Below are 20,285 nucleotides of genomic sequence, written 5' to 3'. Positions count from 1 at the left end.
AGCAGGTAAGAATTGGCTTGTGACACAAAATTTTCAAATACAAGCATTCCACAGGAGCACAATAAACATTTAAATAGCAAAACCATGGATCTGCTGGCTGACAAATCTGAAAACAATTTTTTTTTGCCTGCTACATCCTCCTTTGCACTCAGCAGCCTCCAGCTCAGAGGATTCACCAGATTGCCAGGACTGCAGCAAGGCCTGCATAGTTCATTATTTCACCAATGCAACTTGCAATACAGAAATGCAGAATGCATTTTAAAATTATATATTACCAGTACTGAATGACCATGCCTAGTTTTCTGTATTTACACCTCTGCAAAGTAATCAAAAGATTGAACCTCTCAACATAGATCATAGCTGCAAAATGTTTTTCATGAGAGTTTTGTCTTTTCTCCTTATCAAAAGGTACAGGATGATGAATTTCCACATTTTCTAGTTAGCTTTAGTGTGCAGAATGTATCTGACTCTAGGAGTTATCAAACAGAAGAAGATAACAAGAGGCCATGTCTGGAAAGTAGTGCTAGAAACAGTCAGCTATATAAGGATTTTTTTTTTTTTTGCCTAGGAGGTAATGGAATTATCAACTGTAATTACTTACCAATTGGTTGCAGTCTTTTAAACAGAGAATTTACATTTCTCTAAAACCCTTTGTTGTCCCCAGTGAGTTTAATGTGTAACTGGATGAAAAAAGCCCAGCTGTCAACTGCAGGGTTTGCAATAGGTCATCACAAACTTATGTTACCTGGAGAAATTGTTAAGGTGATCTGCCTGAAGTGACTTACACTGCCAATAGAGATGAAGGCTGATATGCATAATTCTACCCCTCTGCTAAATTTCTTAGGTAAGTTCAGTGAAAGCAGAGCTCCTGTCCTTGTGCAGCCCCTCTGCACACACTGTCACACTGGGGGATGGAACACCAACCCAAGAGCTGCTAGCAGAAGCACTCCAGCACATTTGTTCCTTCAGGAATGAAACAAACTGTGTTTTTAAAACACAGCTTTAACTTCATCATAGCTAATGAATATTTACATTGCTCAATTTGAATTTTGCTTCAGTTCAGCACATATTAAAACCATTACATTCACAGACTGAAAATCCAAAGTCCTCATTATATAAAACATCCATAACAGCATCTCAATCCTGACTTTCATTACAGGGAGCAAACAAATACTAAATGACACTAATTCCTTTATAGGAGGTCTCATTTTCAGACCTGATAACAATTAGAAGCTTGTGTACACTCTATCAGTTTTGCCCAATATGTTTTTTGATGTGAAGATGACTGACATCATTAAACATGATCTGGCCTCAAAGCCAAGCAGTCTGAAATACCAGGAAGCTAAAATCCTGTGATTAATTTTCACATCTAAACAATTTGAATGGCAATCTCTATATAGATTCAGTGATCTTTGTTATTGATTTATGGTACTAAATAAATGCCATAACACTGGAGCCTTAAAGACCTTCAAATGCTTCATTAAATAACCAGGAAAACAAGAAAGTACATGCTTCTTTTACAGCTGCAATCCCACGCTATCATTTATTACTCTAATGCTGCATGAATGCAGAAAGCATCAGCCTAACTCTGCCTTGGTTTTGAACCACTGGTGCAGGGACTACCTTGTACACACCCATATCTCAAACAAACAGCCCACCCCTTGATTAATCTTGGCACATGGAGAAGTTCCCCATTTCACAGTACTTTCAGTGTCCTCCAGTGCTTTTTCAAGTCTACAGTGAAAAATGTCTTAACATCATGCACAACATCACTGCATTTTTATACCTTTCTTTCATACTGGAAGAATATTCAATACTAGTACTGTTTTATTACTTTTAGAATGACTCCTCTAAAAACTTATAAATGAGCACTTGAAGAATTCTCATCTGCCCCTTTAATTACATCTCCAAGCTAAAAAGCTGTGAATACATACATTTTGCAATACTGTTGTATAAATTTTTAAGTAGTTGCTGAAATTCAAAGATGCTTGCAACTACCTCAGTCCATAGCTTTAGAGACAAAGAGTTAGGAACAGCAACTTCACACATTCTGGATAGTAAACAGGAACTCTCATGCACAGTTTGTGTGTGCAACTTGGACTTCAGTCTTCACCAAGTAGCAGAAGCATTTTAAGATGTCAGATTCTAATGAAAAATTAAAACGCACCTTCCTGTGTTCAGACATACTCAGTTCTTGGCAAATGTCACAAGATTAAGTGGACTGGATAGTAGTTAAATTTCAAAAATTGCAATACTTGCCCTTACCTTAATGTGTTTTCTAAACATCTCCTGTCCAGCCTATGAGTAAGGGAAAACATTAAAGGCTATGTCACAATATTAGCAACTCCACAGCAAGGCTTGTGACAGAACTGCCAAATTCAAACATCTCTAAAGCAGATAATGGATTTAGTTCAGGGCCTCTCTCATCCAATTTTAAAATCTAAATTATAGTTTTCAAATACTTAACTAGGGCAGTATGCTGAAAGTTGCATACAAGTGATAATTCTTTAATTTAAAAGTACTGTACTGACGAGGAGTAGAAGTGTTAATGACTTGATAGAAGCAGGTTCTCAGTATCAGCAGTACTGCCTAGCCTTAAAGAAAGTTGTTTATTTGTTCAGTTACAGTTAAAATAACTGTAGCTCATTTTGTACAGAGCATTTTCTAAAACCTCTGTTTTGATGCATTGGGAGTCTAATACTGAGTATATATATCCACATATACTTAGTTCTTAGCACCTTACCTTTACCTCTAGGATTGCTACTTGAAACATGTAAAATTGGCCAGCAATTTCCAAATCAATAGAGAGGAAAAAGGGAGGTGGACTGTAGTTTGATTTTACAACATTCTTCCCATTCCTCTAAAAATTACATGGCACACAGCATTGTTTGTATGAGACATTCTCCTCTCTCATTTCCTCAGACGTTTTTTGCAGGCTTTTTCCTCAGCTGGGGTTGATCAGACTTCAATACAGCAACACATTTTATACTGGCCAAAGGTCTGGCTTTCAGCTTCTTTCCTAAAGCTTTCATGCATTGTTTTTTCCTTTGGGTGGTTGCTATTCATGGTCAAAATACATTTTTTAAACATTTTTTGTCTTTTTAAATAAGTTATACACCCTTTACCTACTCCAACATCTGTGCAATTCCACTCCCTCACGGCTGCTTAGCCCAAGGCAACACATAAGTTTGAACAAAAAGTACAACCTGCCCAAACTACCAAGCCACAGGCAGAGGCAGAACAACCAGCCTTTACCTCCACTTTTGGGGCAGAGTAGAAGAGAAAGGATAAGACAAAAGAGTTGCTGAGTACAGAATAAATTTCCCAAAAGCAGCAATTTCCTTCCCACCAGGTTCCAGCTGAACAGCATCAAAGAGGAGTCAAGCTTAGGGCTCCAGAGCACAGGAAAGCCAAGAGCTGATTCCAGCTCAGCTGCAGTTTCTTGGCCCCTAATGAGCAATAAAGCAAAACCCCCAGAGCAGCAGGGTCTCCTCATGCACTGGCAATCACAGGTTAATGCACCTAAGCAGTAGGGGAAACATGCTGTAAGCACCAAAAGCAGCTAACGAGATCCTGACTACCTGCTAGGAACTGGCCTAACAGAGAACATGGCACTGGAGTTTAATCACTTGTCACAGAACTGAGGGCTGGCATCCATAGCACAGCTGCTTCTCAGTTCACTTGCTTTTCCACAGATGTTTTCACAAAGGCATGCTGGAATTAGAATGGAATGGTAGTGACCTTTCTTCCTGCTGCTTTTGACACCATTACCTGCTAGTTAATCTGCTCCCATGTTCAGTCTTCCAACATGCCCCTTCCCAGTACCAGACACTACAAACTGTGCTATCTGCACCAACTGCTGAACACATGATTGGTGTTTTGGGCTCATTTCTGTCCTGAGGCTTTTAGTGGCATTATTCAGCTCAGCCCAAGGTGATGGGAAAATAGTTTCCATGCAAGTAATCATGCTTTTCCTAACTGAAAAGAACTACATGCACTCTAAATTAATTTCCTCACATCTCATAGTCAAATCAGTTGACACCTGAATTGTTTCCATGTACGGTAGTCAACTACTGTCTGGATATAATTTTTTTTTCTTATTTTCCAAAAAGATAGTGCTGTGTGTTTCTGCTGTCTGTGTTTAGTAATACATTAGACAAGCCCCAAAGCAACTTGAAATATGTTAGCTTAAAGCTAAGTATGAATTTCACTAGAATTCACCTTGGTTTATTCTGATCCCAATACTTCCAATAGTAATGGAAATCTTCAAATTATTATCAAATTATTATAGTAATTGAAGAACAAAACTATTGCCCCAACTCATTCCAAGTACAAAAGCTCCCATGTAGGAGAACGGTGGCTCTCCTGTGCCTTTGGAGGAGCTCCTGGATCAATAGTATCACATGAGGCAGAAGAGACTCACTGCTGGGAGTTTATTTGACATGGCCTCCAGCTATTACATTTCATGGGCTGCACTAAGCCCTGCAACTTTGATTGCTCTATTTGTAATACATTGCAATGTTATCACTGCATTTTTGACTCACCCTGGAGCCCGACCCTGTGTTTAGGACAGGATAACAGCCAGAGGAATTCTCTTCCCTGAATAATTGTCTAACATTTAAATGAATAAATTGCAGACAGAACTCACCAAACACAGCATTTCTCAGTATTACCAAGCACCAAAATTTTGTTATAATTTTGTGCTGGCCATGTTCTTCAATTTTTGAGTAATAAGGACAGTTACTCCTCTTAAAAGTGCTGCTCCTAATCATGATGTAGGACATTTTAATTCTCCAGAGTATATCAGCACAAGTTAGAATGGAGCATTTCAACAAAGCACTTTTGTATCTAACAATCAGCAGAGAAATCATGCCAGGCACCTTCCCTACCCATTTATCAGTGCATGCAAAATTTCCTTTTTCATGACAGATGAAGCAATAAATATTGAGCAAAAAATTCATCTGTATGCACTACATTTTAATAAATAAAATGCACCAAAATATCATGGCAGGTGTGTGGCATTCTGACAGGGGAAGCAGATAAACATCAGATGTGAATGCAAAGGACTTAGTTCAAGAGCAAGTGGTATAAATATCACAAAGGAAGCAAATAGCATGAGATTTTTCTTTATATTGAAATTACTTTCTATAACATTATCAGAATTGCTTCCTATAAGTATAAAAACCAACAGTAGGAGCAAAGATTAGCACTATCCCCCTATAAATTTCAAAAGCTGCTTAAAAATCTTGTTATGAATAGACACTGTGTACTGCAATGAAATTCTCTTTTCCTAGATGGGTGCTGTCAACTACACCCCCTGATTTAAAAAGTAGCTCTTCCTCCCTTAACCAGCAAACTGCTACTCAGAGAAATCACACACTTAAGGCAGGTAAGGACAGCCCCTGTTCCCTTGGTGTTCCCCTAGGATGGTGCAGTGTTTCCAGGGTAGCACTTCATGCAACAGAGCCTGTTGCTGCTGCCTGTCTGTATAATGCCTAGAACTAAAGCCCCAGTCTGTGCAGAAGTCAGAGATAACAGGGATGAGCTCTCTGGGTGCTGCTGTAGGAGCAGGCTGCACACACACACCTGTGTGCTGCACTGCAGAGGTGAGCACGTGTGCAGCTCCTTGGCGATAATTGCAGTGCAAGGGCCACTAATTACAAGGAACCTGGTGGCACATGCAGGGCAACAGAAACACAGCATGGACCTAATGACTTCTTCCATTCAGCTGTGAAACATTTAATCCACTACCCAGATGCAGACTTAGGCAAGGAACTAGGCTGCATTTTAAGATGAGATGGAGATTCCATAGGGGAAGCTTCCAAAGCAATGTAAGGCAGAAAAATTCTAATTTGGTTCATTTGGTTAGTTTCCTCACGTCTAGCACATTCTCATTAAGCTCATACCAACAAGGAAGCATTTTTTTGAAAGATCAAATAAAAGAAGAAAAGAAGAAGAAATTAGAAAATACATTTTTCTTCCTTTGATTTTTTGCTCTTTGGGCAGGCACAATACTCCTTTACATTCAAAATCCAATCACCTTTCCTGTGTTGATGAGCAGCCAGTATTTTTCTTGCTGTTCATAGTAAATTATTTTTTATTTTGTGTCTTCCCACAGTCATGATTTTCTTTGGCTAGGTCAAGCCTTTGTCAGCTTCACTGAAAACATTCAAAAATGTGGGAAAAATGTGAGCCTTTGCTTTATGGAATAGGATGAATTGCTTTTCCTCTATAGACCCTTCAGTGATGGGTTCAGATCACTGGGATTTCCCATTCTTCAGGGGGACTTCTCTTTGAGAAGGCACTCTTGTTCCCAATCCCACAGGAAGAATTATGCCTGAGGCACCAATAGTGACACCTTTCCATCTCAGCAATCTGTACCAACATCCTCTACTTCTGGTTCATGACAGAATATTTTGCAATATTGGACTTTGTTACAGTTTCATGAGCAAAGGGTGAAGAACTTGGACCACTCTCATCACTCTCATATAAACTGCTTTTGAGAAGAAAACAGTAGAAATTAATTTATTGGCAGCTCTAAAATTAACAGAGTTGTCTTTGATATTAATTTCCTGATGCTGAGATTATTGAGATTAATAAGCACTCAAGGCCCAACTGAAGAAAAATTTTCACCTAAAACAAAATTATGAAAACCTATCCTCAGACAGTACTTTTGGGTGTCATGCATCAATGTCACAAAACCAGTACACCTGGGAAAATAACTAAAATACAGTACAAAAACCATACACATCACTGGGGGTTCTACTTCAGGCTATTGGAACACGAAGCCAAGCATGAGGTCACATTTATCCATTGTGCCAGGAGGAACTTATTCTTTCAGCTGTGTGTAAAAAAGCATTAAAAGGAAGGAATGGCTTTAGGGACATGGATTTATCTATCTTGACCACAACATATCTACATATTGGCTTGTGCTGATTTAACAGTGAGGCTCTGCAGTTGCTATCTAAGCATAAATGAAATGATGATGATGATACAGTTTCTTTCTTCTGCAGGTGGGCAATTTATATTAATGGGATTGAGCCTGGCTTTATTGCTGTGCACTGATTTTGATTTTGAGCAGCACATATGAAGTGTTTATGCAGCCTATGGCTTACTTTTAGGGAGAAAATGATTAAAAAATGAAATTGTGGGCATCTTTCAGTTGACTGCAAGAAGAATTTCTCAGCATACAGTGCTCATAAATAAGAAACTGAACCAAAGAAAATGCTTTTTACTCTTGAGATTTTAAAGTCTACCTGCTTCAAAACAAGCACATGTGGCTTTATAATGTTTTTTTTTCCCACTTGAAAGTGACTGGTACCACCTTTATTTCAGGCTAACAGAAGCAAAGATGTCAAGGTCATGCTTTTCCAGTTTGCTGAAGAAATCTAATACTGTGACTATATCTCGGCCAGCTGCCAGCAGAACTGGACTTTTAAATACCTTATAAAAGCATCACTGTATATCTAGTTTAATTCTGCCTTGCAATTTAAAAGTCTAATGCAGGCAACTACATGAAAGAACTTCGCATTCAATCAGCCTCACCTTGTTCATATACAGAAAAGCAGCACATTTCTTTAAAGTGATAGGGGAAATAAGGCCAAATGACAAAGGGCTTTTATTCCTTCTAAAAGTGGAAAATGGAGCAACAAGCAAGAGAGAAAGAGTCTCCTGGGAAGGAGTCTCTCTGTGCAAAGAATGAGACCTGACCTGCAAATGGCAAGTGAGCATTTATATCTTGCTTGTGGTCTGAAGATGATATAGGACGATACAGAGGAAAGAACCAAAGGACAAACAAAATAGAAGAATCTATTTCGAATTTTATTGCTATAAACACTACCAGCAATGGCACTATGCCTGTCAGTAGATTGAGCCTGAATATACCTGCTGGCTACCAAAGCAATTTCAGGGCATTCCATAGCTCAGCTGAAGAACTTTACAAAACTGCAGCAAAATAAGACGGTTGAGGACAAGAATATCCTCCCGTAGTCCATTACCATCTTCTTTCAGCTTGATTGCTCTCACAGCTTATATTAATCACATTGCTTACAGTCATTGTGAAATGAACAATTAGGTTATAAAAATAAACAGGCAAGTGAAGGCTTAGCTCAATTAGTCTTTAGTTCTCCCAGACCCACTACCACTTAGGGTTACGAATTAATTGTCTGTAGCTTTCCTCCCAGAAGGCACCTCCACTAAAGAATTTCATGGTACTAAAATATGTATCCAAGAGGTTGTAAGAGTCTTTGTGTCCCCATATAGCTTAGAGGAAATAAAGAAACCACTGTATGGACTATCTAAATCCAATTTATAAAAAAATACTGATGTTAAAACAGAAGATCTACATGTTTGACAATTTCAGCAAAGGAACCCAAATTATTTGCTATGGCATTGAAAGCACCTGCTGTGTCACCGCACATCTTAAGTACAAGCATATAAGACAAAAAAAAGTAGTGTGGGGTATTGCCATTTTGGACTGCATTTATTGGATTAAGAAAGGTTTTATACATTGCTCAAAGAACATTGAGGTTTGCCTTAGGTGAAAGGTCATGCATGGAGCATGGCAGAAAGCAGAGACAGATGAAACAAAGATGATGTAGAGAAATATCAGTGGCAGGGGAGGGGATAGGAACTACAGGCATGACAGTACGTTTAAGCTAAGAAATAGCTGGAGAAATTTTTCCAAGGTCTGAATTTGAGAAACAGTGAGAATGAAGTGCTAGCATGCAAGTACAACAAATAAGGATAAGGAATCAGAACAGTAGCAATTGCATATTACTAAAACTGCAAATGAAATATTCCTTCAGAAAATGTCATTCCAGACAGATTTGATACATCTTGACAGCCCTGTATAGAGAAAACCCAGTCTGTTTTCAGCTAAGAGCACTCTATTTTTTGTACAAATCTCTGCCTCTGTGCAACACCCAGAGAATGCTCAACACTACAGAGCACTGGAAAAGGATACAAGTTACAATTAACCCACATTGTCAGTGAACTAACTCTCATCTTTATTTAAGGTTAATGAGGCCACCTAACACAACCAGCAAATAACGAAATAGAGCAACTACAGATTTCTAGAACCATGCCTGCATGTACAGCAGCATAGAGATGCCACTGCTGAATTCCCAGTTAACACACAGACTGCTCTGCAAAACTGCATGAAACAGTTTTGAATGCAAAAAACATTACAGAAATATAAATGGTGCAGGTACAGATATAATGTAGAAATTTGCAGGGTCAGTGAGATTTTAAAGAACTCAGGTAAACTAATTAATGTTTGTGCAGGGCAAAGAGAGTTCACAAACACAAGATACTTCTGGGTGTAGCCAGAGAACCTCTCTAGCAATGAAACTCTGCTGTTGACCACCTCCCTTCTCAAATGCATGCTTTGGATAGAGTTCATTCCAAATTAACACTCAGGATTCCCAGGGAAGGAGAAATTAAACCAATAAAGTTCAAGCTTAATCAAACAATATTAAAAGAATTGAAGGAGGGGAAACTCAGCACTAATGATAATCAGCAGAACACACACATATTTTTCTTAGTGCTTGGAGTGAAAACGCTCCCTACAATTAACAGTACTTGTTTGCACAAATCATTGACATTATTATCCAAAATAGGCTGCAACACATTTCCTCATAAAGCTTCTTATATGATATCAAAGATTAAAATCTCAAAAGTATTAGTTTTTATGGAGCAAAATACTGTTCCTACATTTTAAAATCCACAAAAAGGACAAAGCTTGCCCTTGATTTAGAAAGCTTTGCCAAGGTTCAGCTTCATACGTTGCCTCCTTGCTGTGCATTTTGTTAACAGCCTGTTACTGAGCTCCACACTGGTCATTGTCCCACAGGGTAAAACCTCTGCCAGCAGAAGACTGTTTGAAAACACTGCTTCCCAGTCACCTTTTTAGTATAACCAAAAATGTATAATTGTGATACAGAAAGAAAGAAGAGAATGCTACAGTGCAATGCCAAAGCTCTTAGGCATTAACTGATGCCAGGAATTGCATTCCTCCCAGCTACACTTGTCTGCACCTGAATTCAATCCTGAATTTCATAATAGAAGCAGGATCTCCATTTAGAATAATGCCACCAACATGCACAGGATTTTCCAAGAAGATACATTTCCTGGAAGTTTCTCTCTAAACAGAACTTACTTACAAAGTAAAATAGTAGTCTTCATTGTCAAGATAAATCTTTGATCTTAAAATTCAGGTAATGTGACTTCAAGCCACTGAGGTCCTTATCAGAGGTACCTTTTGTAATCAAAATTTGCTTTCCCAAAGCATTTCCTGTGTGCTGCACCTTAGAGAGTTCTAATGGAGAAATCCTTTTCAATAAAGGATGCAAACCCCTTATCTATTCACCAAATAAAATGCCATCCAAGTAGTAATTGGAAATTCTCAATCTCAGACTCTTTTAATAATTACAAATTAGTGGTATCTTCACTTCCTCACAGATGCAATTTCTCTACTACTTTAGTGCCAGTAAAGAAAGGGTTTCAATATAAGAAGTTTTTGGTGCAGTGGTTGAACACTATTTAGCTATAGCTGACTTGACTAGTCAGCTGGAACCTTAATTTTCCAGCTTCAGATGTACATACCACCAAGCTACTCCCAGCTATCTACTTCATTTTACATTAATCTCAAGTTAACTCTTTCACTCTTCATCATGTTTTTGGGCTGTTTTTATCCCCCAGCAAAAGTAGAATCTAAATAAAACACACCACAGCACCTGTTAAATTGTGAGTGTTTTCCTTATCAAGCCTCTACAGTCACACCAGTTCCATGGATATTCCAATCATATCAAAACTTGGGATATTTTTAATTGAAATCAGTCTCCTAAAAGAGGTTGTACTCAGAGCTCGAAAAGCTTATCTGGAAACATAGGTGGCATCAGTGGTGCATACTGTCTCCTAAGCTATTCCATTTATTTATCAGGAGCCAAGCCATTTGATTTCAGCAATACAAATTTCACACCACATAAAACAAGCAGTTTTAGAATTAAAACTGGTTTAGAGGAATGCAGGGATTATAGGAAACTTGCACATGGAAGCTTACAAAGGATCAGAATTTCACTCTGCCATCAGCATTGCTTCTCCCACACATTTGCTCTACTTCAGAGTACCTGCATGTCAAATCATTGTCTCAATCCAACCTTGAAGCATCATAACCTGAACATTTATAGTTTTACACAGAAACCTCAGAGCTGTAGAGGAAAAAAAACCAAGTGAGATTTTGACAGAATCTGACTTTGAAATTAACTCAGAGCATATAATTTCCTGTATTTTCTCATATTTTTTCAAGGACAATGAGCTTCCCTATAGGGTTAACAGGATCTGCCCTTAAAAATAATTTTGTCAGGAGAGAGTATATGGTTTTGGCTGTTGCTTAGTATGAGTTCAGCGCTAATGCACAGACCTCACAGAGAATAATCTAAACATTATTTAAATTATTATGGTTGTGGACATGGAAAATTTTAAAAGCCCTCCTGGACACATTAAAAAGCATTTTGTTTACTTGTACAGAGCAGCACACTATAAAAACATCCCTTTAATATATTGTGGGGTAGGCTTGAAAGCATATTTCACAACTGTAATCAGATGGGATCACATGTATTAGTGTCAATCAAGCATGTTTCTTTGCCAAAAAGCCCTTAATCCAAAAAGCCATGTTTTTTAGATACAAAATCCCAAACTTAAATTAAGATTGTAAAAGATGTAAGATCAATGAAACCAGTATTTTGGCAAAATGGTTCTGTGCAGGTTTTATTTTAAAAACACTGCAATTTTTGGTGGCAGGAATTATTTATGTGATTAATTATTTTCTTAGTTACATCACTACACAGCATCCGAGTTTTGTGGAGTATAAACTAACTGAGGAAGCCAAAAAAACCCACAGTTGTCAGTTTTTCTATTTTTTTACTGATTTTAATGTGTTTTGATGACTCTATACAACTGAGTGCTGCATCACAGACAAAATCACAGCAGAATATGAGGCTGTGTCAGTTCATGCATCGTTTGCAGCTCTAGGCTCTGGCTTTTTTTCATCTCAAGACCCTTTTTAGCCAGCAAAGCAAGTGAGCAGACCTCATGCATTTGATGGAAATAAAATTACCTTCAAAATCTCAAGCTCTGTTTTATGAAATGCAAAATGAGTTACTTGAATTGTAGCAAAGACAGAAAAAAAACTGTGTTTGCTATTTTGGGGCCTTTTGTTCCCACCTTACTGGGCTTCACTCATCTCTGTCATGGGCAGAAGAGATGCTAAAAGTCTGGGATGACTCTGATGGAAAATGAATTTCTTCTCTCTTTCACCTTGAGCTACAGCATACAGATGGTATTGTGAAGTCTCACACAGGTACCTGCTCCTGGTGCTGTCCTGCCTACAGAAAAATCCCCATACAAGTGCCAAGATCATTCCTTTGAAGTCCAGTGCTGAGACTGGAAATGCAGAAATAGCGAAATGATTTTCATATAGAGCCCAGACTGCAGCTGGCAGCAGCAGGACTTCACTTCCCCTCAGGAGTGACTCAGCAAGAGAACAAGATGGGCCCTTCCTGTGCAGCATGTTTAGCTTTTGGCTGATATTGATGGCACACTTCTCTAACCCAGGGAATCACTATTTAATTAACAAAAGTAAACCAGCCTCTGGGGGGCAATCACATGCCACCTCCTACATGAACAGGTGACTTAAAAGACAAGGTCCCTGTCTTTGTGCAGGAAAATTCTTTCAGTGCCAAGATTTGGACACAAAGCTTTTGAGATGCAAGTCAATGAAGTATTAAACTAAGTTACTGAAACATGTGAAAAACAACTTTGTACAAATATTAAGCAGACTTTGGGTATTCTGGATTGATTTTCTAAGTACAAATGCCTTGAATTGTCTTGAGTTTGTATCAAAAGCTGATAGTTCCATAAATAAAATTTTAACATTTGATTACAAATAGTTTCGGTTTTTTTCTTTTTCATAAGCTACTCCATGAAGCTTAATGTGTTTGTCTTGCCCTACTAGGTCATGTGGAACAGCAGAATGCATCTTATATATCCTAACACTTGCCAGCATAATCTGCACATTCTACTAACCAACCTTGCTGTCTTTAATTACATGCAATATCTGGATTTCTGCTTACTGCAGTAGTAAGGGTATCTCTAAGTACTTCTGCTTACAGCATTTTTCACTGAGGGAAACTATACTGAGCTCACAAGGGCCATTCGGTGGCATTCACATATTTGCATGAAGGCTAGTCAATGCGGCCCATTGCTTAGTGGGTGTTCTACCCCACACATAAAGGAGGGTAGTTTGCCAACTCTGTCCCTTGAAGTGCTTTCCCCATAAATTTCTACTGTTACCTTGCACCTAGGTCAGCAGAAATAAATAAAATCATGGGATATTTTTATTTTTAAACTAGTTTATAAAGCTATTGCTGCCAAATCCCCCCCACTGGTGAATAAGGAGACAGGTCAGCTGGCAGATGCTGCACAATGCCTTCAAGGAGCTGTTGTCACATTTTTATGTATTGCACATAAAACCTGAAGAAAAGGCACTGCAGTCTGAACTACTGGCTGATGTTAGCTAAGGGTATTCCAGATGGGCAAGTTGCACCCAACAGGTGCTAAAGCATCACTGGCCCAATAGTGCTTCAATTTCTCAAAAGCACGTTTGCCTTCCCTTCCAATAGCCCCACCAATGACCAGAACAGCAACCCCAGCACTGACCAGAGAAGCAGAGAATAAGCTTTGACTTATAGAGCTAAGCCAAGGTTAATGAGATTTACAAGAGAAATTACTGTGATTAGTTCATAAATGTGTAAACTGACACATTTATGTGTGGCTGACAGAAGCAGAGCTGGACTATTCCTTTTTCTGAGGCTGCAGCACAATAACCTGGCTACATGTATATTATCTGTTCCATTTTGCTACACTGCATCACAATTTTCTCTCTCTTCTGCTGCTACTGGCTGTGGGACTTACTTGGGAAGACTGGGAAACAAAAGAAAAGTAGGTTTGCCTACTTTTTATTTTCTAACAGAGAGAATAATATTGTGAGCAGAAGTGGGAAGGTTTTCGGGTGTGCTTCCCTAAAGTCCAGGCATTTATTCTTTATAAGCTTTGATACAGCAACAAAAGCACCACCAGAGAAACAAGGTATCTTTAGCTACCAGTTCCTCACTGTGTGCTGTAAGCTTCCAGTAACTGAGATGGATGGGCATTTTTCTTTTCAAAAAACAAATTAATAATAATTTTTATGGCAAAGCTTGAGGAGTTCAGTGGCACAGAAGAGTCCCTTTGTTGGTCACTGCCATGCCAATGCACTGAAGCTCAATGTCTATGGAGACAGAAGAGTAAAGAGTAACATGGGAGAGAGATCAAATCATGCATAATCAAGTTTAAAGAAAAAATATTAATGTACTCTAGTAGTTGTAACAATTTTCCCATGGAAGTGAACCTAGAACCTCTCCTGTTTAGAGGCAGGTAAGAGTTCTGTTCAGAGATTTAGCTGTTATTAAAGTACTCATTGAAAGCATCATCTCATTAGGTACCATATGTTTAAGAATAAACTTCAGGCACACCTTAGCCCAAAGTTGTTTGGTCTTTTCCTTAGTATAATTAGAAGAAATTGAATTATCAAGACCATGGTCTCACTGAACACACAAACTTACAAGTCAGACCTTGTGGAAATGAAGGATGATCAAAATATTGGCTCTGGAAAGCCAAGGGCCATAACTGCCCTTTTGCAGAGTTAGGAAATCACTCAGTTTTTCTATGCCTTAGGACACTATCTGTAGAATGCAAACACCTGAGAGATAGAATGACAGACAAGATCAACATGTGCAGATCATTGGGGCATCTGAGCAGACCTTTAGGAAGCTCACATACTCAACTGCCTGGTGTAGTAGGAGAATAAATGGGGCACTCTGCATTGACCTGTGGCAAGGTGGTTTTTGTCGACTTTCACACACTGAACCTGTAACACTTAGGAGCTGTTTAATCATACACTTGAATACCTTTCCCACCTTCTACGTTTATGTTGGATTAAGCATATATATTGAAGTACAATCCTTTGTAGTGTCAAAACTATATTGAACTGCTGGAGGGCTAAAAGGCAACAAAACAAAATCTGAGAAGAACATTTGTTTTGCACAAAGTAATTTGTTAAGTTCTTTTTAGCAACATAAAACTCTGCCTTTTGGAGCCCACATGGAACTGTAAGAAAATGCCACGAGAAAATTTGAAGAGTTATCATAAATAAAGCACTTGTCATATTGCCCATAAGTGCAGAGGTCTCTCTACTTTGCTATGCTCCAGTAATGGGCATAATGGTTTTATTTGCATAAAACCCAGATCCTATTATACTGTAGCTGCTTCTTCTTAAGCTCTTAAAATTACACTGGCTTCCTGAACTATCATGTTCAGAGCTGTCTGAAAAAAATTCCAAACCAAAACACAAACATTTGTTATCTTTTTTATGAAGAGAATTATTTGCATAATGCATTTAGACCGGGAACAAAAAAATATTTAGAGTAAAAGACATTTCTTCCTGCAGAATTGAACTCATTGGAGTGTCTAACCAAGGAAAAAAATGCATTTCTGCTGCTGCTTAATGGACATTACCAACAGGCAGTACAAATACCATGGGTCCCTAAATGATAGAGAATTTAAAATGAGTCACCTTCATAAAGTTACTTTCAGGAAGGATTATTTGGGAAAAAAATAGTCTTTTTTTTTCCTGAGGGAGATTTTCATGTGGTCTTATTAATAGGAGAAGAAAATAAAAAATATTCTATTTCCATAATTCATCTACTCACGTTGCAATCCAGCCAAGCAGCACTGTGGAACTCAGAAGAGTCATAACAGTAGCTGAGGCTGTTGGGATATCCTCCATAGGGTGTACATCACCATATTTTAAGAATATAGGAAGCATGTCCCAAAGCACACATTATGTTTGTACAGCATAAAGAATTAGACGCTCCACATCATAGTTCATCCAGCTTAAGGTATTTTGAGTAATTCCCCCTTACCTTGTGTCAAGAGATGCATCTGATACAGTACGTGGCCCATGAAATCACTGTCATCCTTTTAACCACTCATACATATTTGCAGCAATTTTCCCCAGCTGTATTCCCTTCCCAGACTTCTCTAGAATGGCTGAAGAGTTCAAACTATAATTAGCTGTATTCATTTTGAACTCTGTAGCTCCTCTGTTCATAGAATAATCCTTCACAGAGCAAGGAAATACCTAATGAGGGTAAGGGTAAGAACTGAGAACAGCTCTTGGACATTTGCCATCCTAGACTAGAGGAGCAGGAATCTGGTCAAAGATTTCTCATTCCCTTGTCATCCAGCGATGCAAAAAGGAAGAAACCCCACTGGAGTCACTAAAATTTGGCTAAACTTAATACTTCTAGATATTATCATCACATTCTGGTAAGGTGGAAGAAGATGAAAGCACAATAATGAATATACAGAGTACAGGTATCAGGGCTGGTAACTCCTCCTCCACATAGCAGAGAATGCATTGCTGTCCTCTTCAACAGCTCGCTCAGCAAAGAACTTCTCCTACTATTTTTTGTTTGCTTTTATAAGAATTCAAAGGAAGCAGTAGATACACTATTCTTTTTATATCATGCTCTTGAACTCCATGGGCATTTATTGTTGACTGTCTCAGAGAGATCTATCTGCCTTGTGAAAGCCTTGAAACAAACCCAAAATACAGCTGAACAGTGGCAGAGATGCAAGGACACCACAACTTGAATTGACTAGAGGTAACTGGATAAAAAGGGCTGTATTTCAAAGCCAGTGCAGTTTACTGATTGGTCTTAAAATCTCAAAGCTCTCTCAGAATCTCTGTGGAGTTATTTCAACAAGCTCAGGGCTCTTTTCCAAGCAAGATATTCAAATCACAAAAAAAGGCTAAGAACAGCTATCACAGTAGGCATTGACATCCTGTCAAGAGCTCTGACCAGTCAGAACAGGAATGAATGAATTGCATTCTCACCCCTGCAGACAGATTGTGCCAGGGTGAGGGAAGACTGGCCTAGAAAAGCATTTCTTCTGTGAGTGGTTTGGGGGTCACTGGCACAGATGGCAGGGATACACATAATGAAAAACAGAAAAAAGCAATCACAATGCATTTTCTCTCCTCAAAAAAAAAAAAACCCCAAAAACCCAAAAAGCAAACTGACCAAAACAAAAAACACAACAACAAGACAAACAAAAACAAACAAACAAAAAACCCCTCCACCCCAGAACAAACAAACCCCAAACAAATAAAAGGCAAAACAAATGTCAGCTTCTTGGCTTGCCTGTATCTTGGTACACATAAACTAAAGTATATTTCTGCTGGGTGAGGTATGGGGGCAGTGTGGTAGAGCTATACACCACTTTCTGCATAAGGTGCTGCATTTGTAACAGGGTTTCCTCCAGAAATTCAGTAGGAGTCATTACCTCACACAACTGTGGTAGCACCTTTGGCATCATGACAAAAACAAAGCAAAAACTTTCTCCATGAGCATCCAAGCTCACTGTCACAGCTCCTGCTGATCACTGAGCTGCCTGCCCTCCCTTCCCTCTATCTTCCTCCCCAGTTGGATGGCAGCAGATGTGCAATTTCATTTCCTGTATTTTCACAGATTGTCAAATCCTAAGGATGGAATATTCCATTAGCCTTAAAGCTTCTATTATTCATTATTTAAATGATCTCATTTTTTTTTATAATCAAGCAGCAAGTATTGGTCCAGCCCCAGGAACAACACAGGCTCACATCTTGATCCCGCTGTATTTAAAAGGAGGAAAGGCATCCCTAGATTTCACAAAGCAAGGAGACAACATGATTCAGTTTACAGGACTGAAACACTCAGGACACAGAAAGTTTTAACCAGTCCAAGCACAGCACTGCTTAGGAACTTTTTTTAAATCACGTTTTCACAACACTTCTATGATTTAGTAGCCCAGTTTCTAAATCTTGCTGAAACTCATGGAGTTACAAACCAAACTAAAACATTAGATGCTAGATAAAGCAGCTATCTATACTCTTTTAATTGTCAAAACCATTTTAAATTAATACACTCCTCTTAAGGCTTCCAAGATCATTAATAGTAAACTCCTACTCATTTCCAGATTCTGAATTTAAATTCTTGGGATTTTAGTCTACATTTTCACTTGTCTTTGAAACACACACTATCAGAGTTCTATCACACACTTGGGGGCTCTGAAACACCTTTTAGTGCTGTTCTGCTTTACATATTTGCTATGTGATAATGGAGAGAGGGTTACTGGTTTAGTGACTCTTATGCTTCCAGTGGTTGAGATTAACAGAATCCCAGTATCAATTATATTGTTAAGACCTCTAATGCCACCATGGCACTGAGTGCCACATCCAGTCTTCCCTTAAACACCTCAGGAATGGAGACTCCACCACCTTCCTGAGCAGCCCATTCCCATATCTCATCACCCTTTCTGTGAACAATGTTCTACCCGAGTACTGGAAGCTTACTGATTTCTACTGAGCTCTTGATCTTTAGATGTGTCCTCTGAATTCTTAAAATTTGGATGTCAAAGTATTTTACAAAATATTTGCCAATTGGATCAAAGGTAACTACATAAAGAAATTAAATACAAAATAATTTCCTCTGCTATTTTGAGAAATTACTAAAGTTTTATGCAAACTCACTACAATGAATACACCGTTGAAAAAATTTCACGTGGTAACTTTGATTTTCATTATGTCTGCAAGGCTTATATTAGATTTGCAGGGGGCTGAGATTTTTTTAGTTTGGTAACCTTGTTGCTTCTCATTCAAGCCATGATCCTAATACATATTTAATGCCCAAGTCCAATCCATCAGCCCAGCAAACATCATTACAGCCTGAGATTAGGTTCAAGTTACCGTATAATCAGGCTTGTTGCAGCTCAGGAACAGCAGCACAGCAGAAAACAGCAGGAACAACTTCAAATGCCTTTCAGCCGGTGTGACAGCAAGTGCTGCTCAGGTATGCCAGGGCAAAGACAAATAGTGGCAGCCAAACCAAGTGGTGAAAAGCTGGGAAAGTCTGTATGAAGGATGCTGAACACCAAAGCAAAAGCATTGCTCCCTGAATGCAGGAGGCTAACACAGGAATACAGAGGCAGGCTGCTGATGGCAAGTGTCTGGCTACACCCACAACAAATGCTGGCTGGTGTACCACCAAGAGCCATTTAAATAGCAGCCTATCCTCCTCTTCATCAGGCTGCAGCTTGGATAAGTAGCATAACTGCTGACCTTCTTTCTGGTTTCACTCTGGAGTCAGGATGGGCAAATCCCTCTCTTGCAAATGGTGCAAAATAGCAATTGCAAAGTACAACTGGCAGTGCTGAAAAACAGCACATCAATCAGAGACCTTTAGTAGCAGGATAGGAATCACCTCCCAGCAAGGGGTCTGAATAAATTTCTAACTGATTACTATTGCAGCTTAGTTGCTTGCCCTTAGGGAAAACCTCAGAAAGTGTTTCCATTCTTCTTCTTCCATTCTGCATAGGCAGAAGTTTTATAACCCTTGAAAATGCTTCAAAAGAAAAAGTTTCTCCTTCATTGGTAGCTGAATCTCCAAATAAATCCACAGCACTCACAGCCAGGTGTTGTGAGTGCATGGTCTAAGGCTAGATTTATGCTACCTGTTAGGGCTGAAAGTACTGCCAGGCACAGTCAGATGTAGCCAATACCCAGAAGAAAATGATGCCTGCTTCAGCCTGGAGAAATCCTGGAAATAGGAGGATATCCAAATGGTAGATATAATGGTTTGTAGTCTAAGCAAATTCAAATCAAATGTACTTAAGGATAAACCCAAAAGCTGAAAATTCACAGTGTTCAGAGTTGTCATTTACCAGGGAGTTCAGACATCAATTAGAAAAGGTCAGGTCAAAAACCCCTTCAGGCTGGGTTGTGCTGTGGAGGTGCAGCTGACCATTTTAGCAAGGGAGGACACAGAAAGCCCACACTGCTAGGGGCTCTCTAATGAGGAGGGACAGCAACAGCCTGGCTGTCAAAAGGGAAGCATGAAGATTAGATGCTGCATGATGTAAAGTAACACAAAACATCTCAATCAGAAACGTCCATCTTAGTTTGCAAAAAGCTTTCTCCCATGAAAAGCTGTCTCATAACATGCTCGCTTGTTTAGGGTATTGTGTTACTGTCATGCAAGAGAACAGACAAGCAAGAATATACACTGTGGGTTGTGTTAACCATATTGTCTATGATTTACGTTGGTTTTTTTTTATTTAAATAAATAGCCTCCAAATACAACAGT

Source organism: Ammospiza nelsoni, chromosome 8 (assembly GCF_027579445.1).
Source record: "Ammospiza nelsoni isolate bAmmNel1 chromosome 8, bAmmNel1.pri, whole genome shotgun sequence".
In the NCBI taxonomy this organism is placed as follows: domain Eukaryota; kingdom Metazoa; phylum Chordata; class Aves; order Passeriformes; family Passerellidae; genus Ammospiza; species Ammospiza nelsoni.
This window is presented reverse-complemented; position numbering follows the sequence as displayed.